Source organism: Pseudorasbora parva, chromosome 3 (assembly GCF_024679245.1).
Source record: "Pseudorasbora parva isolate DD20220531a chromosome 3, ASM2467924v1, whole genome shotgun sequence".
NCBI classification, from domain to species: Eukaryota; Metazoa; Chordata; class Actinopteri; order Cypriniformes; family Gobionidae; genus Pseudorasbora; species Pseudorasbora parva.
The window spans coordinates 17,100,153-17,105,022 of record NC_090174.1 but is presented as its reverse complement, the minus strand read 5'-3'; the positions used below and the strand labels follow the sequence as shown (position 1 = coordinate 17,105,022).

At 37.0% G+C, this 4,870-nt stretch overlaps 1 pseudogene; it reads right to left on the bottom strand.

The window, feature by feature from the left end:
• Positions 1-1,531: 1,531 nt before the first annotated feature.
• LOC137072207 (5S ribosomal RNA) lies at positions 1,532-1,648 on the bottom strand (annotated as a pseudogene).
• Between the last annotated feature and the right edge of the window lie 3,222 nt (positions 1,649-4,870).

The window sequence follows — 4,870 nt, the reverse complement described above, 5'->3', positions numbered from 1 at the left end:
GTGCATACTATATATATATATATATATATATATATATATATATATATATATATATATATATATATATATATATATATATATATATATATATATATATATATATATATATATGTGTATGTATATGTATGTATGTGTGTGTGTGTGTGACAACATTAACACTGAATAATGTATACACACAAATACATGTCTGAAATACTGTATTTAATATTAATATATTAAATACTGTATTTAAACACATAAACATAAATGCTTAAATAATTGCAATTGTGGCTGCCAGCATAACAAAGCTGTAACAGTAACAAACACACATGGCAGAAAAATACAGGATTGAACTTAATTGTGATTTGAGATAAAAAGGTGCTGTGTGTGAAGAAAGCACAAAACTTCTGGGTGAAAAAATGGTTCTGTGTTTGAGCTCATAGCATCAAAAATGTTTCATTAATAAACAAAGCTATGGTCATATTTATAATGGGAGAAGGAATGATAGATGTGCATTGTGTGGGTAGAAAACAAACAAAGCAAACAAAAAGAGACAGTGGGTACATCATTGTCTATTATACATGTGTATAATTAAACACGTGTGATTGACAGAAAACTGGGCATTTATAGGGTTTAATGAACAATTTAATTGAGATACTATTTCATGTTCATTTTTTTATCTTCTATAATAAAGATGGGTTTTAAATGTGGTTGTCATTTTAATTTCCTTAAGACGTTATTGTATTCCTTGTGTAGAAACCTTGGTGGTTTTTGTTTTCAAGTGTCACGTTTCTTGCAAATTTAAGTGCTTGACTTGAATTGCCTTCTTGTGACTGAAAGTACTGCCAAACAACACATTTTCTGTTTACAAGTTACATTTTCACTCTCTCACAGCCTACTGAATTCGTACGGTCCACCTAGTAAACACGTTGCCATAATCAACCGCGGTATCGTCGACCAGTATCGCGTAGTGGAAGCAGGTTTGGTTCGGTGGAAAAAAATTCTAAGGTTCAGCAGAAACCGAACCCAGTCAAAAAGCCCAATATTCGGCCGAATCCGAACCTGAATCTGTGGTGAACCTGGATTCGGTGCATCCCTAGTTTTAATAAAGTGTATTTTCGTCCCCCGCACTTTTACATTACATTTATATAGCGCTTTTCTAGACACCCAAAGCGCTTTACATATAGAAGGGGGGAATCTCCTCAGCCACCACCAATGTGCAGCATCCACCTGGATGATGCGACGGCAGCCATTTTGTGCCAGAACGGCCACCACACACCAGCTGATTAGTGGAGAGGAGGCCGAGTAAAGAAGCCAATCAGGATAAGGGGTTTATTAGGAGGCCATGATGGACAGAGGCCAATGGGCAAATTTGTTACACCCCTACTCTTTATCGAAGGACATCCTGGGATTTTTAACGACCACAGAGAGTCGGGACGTCGGTTTAACGTCTCATCCGAAGGACGGTGCTCATTGATAGTAAAGTGTCCCCATCATTGGGACCCACACAGACCACAGGGTGAGCACCCCCTGCTGGCCTCACTTACACCTCTGCCAGCAGCAACCTGGTTTTCCCATTTGGTCTCCCATCCAGGTACTGACCAGGCTCAGCCCTGCTTAGCTTCAGTGGGAAACCAGTCTTGGGCTACAGGGTGATATGGCTGCTGGTTAAAAACAGCTTTCTCTAATCTCAGTTGATAGCACGCTTCTTGAGGTCACGAGCAAGTGTATTTACATAGAAACCAATGTGAATACATCAAGATTTAAATTCAGAGACAAAAAATTATCTATGCATGACCTGTAATTTTATTCGAATTTAAATATGAGGAGGGCTGTCTCACAGAAAGTCCAAAAGTGGATTCGTAGAGGTAATACCCAGTCACGCTGGAGCTGCAGCTGAAGGAAAACAATCGTTATGAGTGATGAAACGTGACGACGACAATCAGACAACTGCGACAATATATGCGTGTTGTGTTTTTTCAAGCCATCTCAATGTAGGCTATTTATTGACAATAAAGTAGACTATCATATGAATAATGCAGCTTTTAATGTTTAGTAGGCTATCTTCTGCTCACCAAGGCTGCATTTATGTAATCAAAAATAGTTAAAACAGTAATATTTTGAAATATTATTACAAATTAAAACTGCTTTTTTCCTATGTGAATATATAGTAATTTATTCCTGTGATCAAAGCTGGATTTATCATCATTACTCCAGTCTTCAGTGTCACATGATCCTTCACTATATTCTCATATGAGGATTTTATAATCATGAAACATTTATGATTATTATCTGTGTTGAAAACAGTTGTGCTGCTTAAAAATGTTGTGGAAACCATGATAGCCTACATGTTATTTTTCAGGACTCTTTAATGAATAGAAAGTTCAATGGACAGCATTTATTTGCATTTATTAAATAAATGATTATCTTTTGTAATATTAAAAATATCACTTGTGATCAATTTAATGCATGTCTGATCAATAAAAGTATTATTTTCTCTCTTTTTTAGTTTTACCACAAATGTTTAGATGGTTTCCAAAAAAATTAAGCAGCACCATGAGCAGCACAACTGATAATAATCATAAATGTGTGTTGATCATCAGATCCTCATATGAGAATGATTAGTGAAGGATCATGTGACACTGAAGACTGGAGTAATGATGATAAATTCAGCTTTGATCACAGGAATAAATTACACTTTACTATATTCACATAGAGAACAGCATGGTTTACATCAGAATATATATTTACATTGCATAAACTCTATGGAGTCTTAATGCCCAAGTGTTTGTAGTATATAAACCAATCGTAATATTGGCATAACAAATAGGAGAATAATATTATAGATATTAATTAGTGGTTATCTTGCCCAATTAAAAGCAAGAGATGCGATTAATTATTTTGGTCAAAAGAAAAATGCTATTACGACATTTCTGTCCCCCTCACTTCCGAAAAGATGGCTACCCCCCTGCCAGTAACAATTTAGCATCCTCAGTGTCTTGACTTCATGCTGACTGAGTTTGGTGCTGATCGGGTGAATCGTCTAGGAGGAGTATGTTAAATTCCAGAGCATGCGTTTTCTGAACAACCCATAATAGCTCACTTCCTGTTGGGCTGAAGCATAACTTAGAGCACAAAAAATGTGCGGCCCGATGAGCTCTATATGTGTACCGAGTTTCATATATTTACGTGCAAGTGTGTTCGATTTATAGACCACGTTTTCAGACCCCACTTTAGGGGGCGCTGTCGAGCCCCCCTGCCACGCCCGGGTACCAGCCTTAGCCCGGCCCTGATGGCCGCGCATTCTGATGCGTGCAAAGTTTCAAGAGTTTTCAAGCATGGAAAGGGCCCCAAAAATGCCCAAATAGTTGGGTAAAAAAATAATAATAATTAAAGCTGCGAGCAGCGATGACGGGCCCAAGCCGGTGGCACCGCAACCCCGATGGCATCAGCTTAACTCTGCACAGCAGGCAATAGGCATTTAATATGGGAAAAATAAAATAAAATGACTATGTCAAAGTAATTTGAATTCACCTCATTAACTGCAACAACTGGTGCTGCAATGACCAGGAACCACAACAGTCACATCTATGAGATCAGTTACTTTTTACTCATTTATTTTATGTCAGATGATGTCAAATTTCAATTTCAAAATGAGTGCAGAAAACTGTCCAAATGCTGAAGTTGTATTATCCTTACACTTCTCTTAAAAATAAATTAAGCCAAATCACAGAGACCGCAACAATGATTTTAATATCAGTGTCAGGGAAGAGTAATATGCGTGCATATAATTTATGGAAGTTTATTATAAACAGCCACTTTTATAAAATAAAAAAAAATATCCATTTGAATTCTTTCAATAAATAATTAGTTTAAAGAGGTGTCATAGATGATCTTTGCAAACACAGCACATGACCTTCTTTAAAGCCCATGTTATAGAAAACAATTAAAAGTATTAGGATATCATTTTCAATTATGTGCAAATGTATTTTTTGCAGCTCAACATTTTGTAAGTTCAGAAGACCAGTATTTAATTAAATATAGAATATATGTTTTTGTTTTTTACTTATTTTTCACAATAAAGTGATAGATATTTGTGCTAGCCTATGATATGAAAGGGTTAAATTATGAAAAAACAAGAGACAAGGTGACACACACACAGAGTGAGAGAGACCCCCTCCACACACATTTATATACTTTATTTGATTCCACATTACAAGTCATTTCATTAGGGATCAAATTTTTTGAATTATCTGACAGATTAAAACACAGCAGCACATCATCATAGATTATGCAGTTCTAAGGGTAGAGGAAGCATCGCCTCTTTCAGATAAACATGCTTCCTATAGTAGCTGAGACTGAGCAAAACTTGGCCAGCTGTTTGGCCCCTGTTTTAGAAATCCCCCCAATACGAAGTCCACGGGTCGCCAGCCTGTGCACATGACCCAAACTACCAAACACTAACACTATAAGCTGGCATTTATACCCAATGTTCTCAATTATAGATACCAATGACTGATATTTTAGAGTCTTAGAGCAGTAAGAGTCCTCCATAAATAAGTCAAATGCACATGACACTTCAAATAATTTGACTGTTTTGCCATTCTGAGAGATGTTAACAATGTCTGGTGTATTTGCAATTCCTACAAAAGTGTTAGCAGGTGAATTGAACCATTTACACTGTACAGTAGTGTGTTTAAAAATCTGCTCATCAGCCGTACAGGCAATCTGAGCAGCGATGAGGTCCACGAGTCTGTCATGTCTGGCGGTATATAATCCTTTCAGTGATGAGCAGCTGTTCATGATGTGGGCGACTGACTCCAGATGTTGAGGAGGGTCGTGCATCATGCAGAGAGGCGAATGGGTGGAGGGAAACCACAGCAATAAGTTC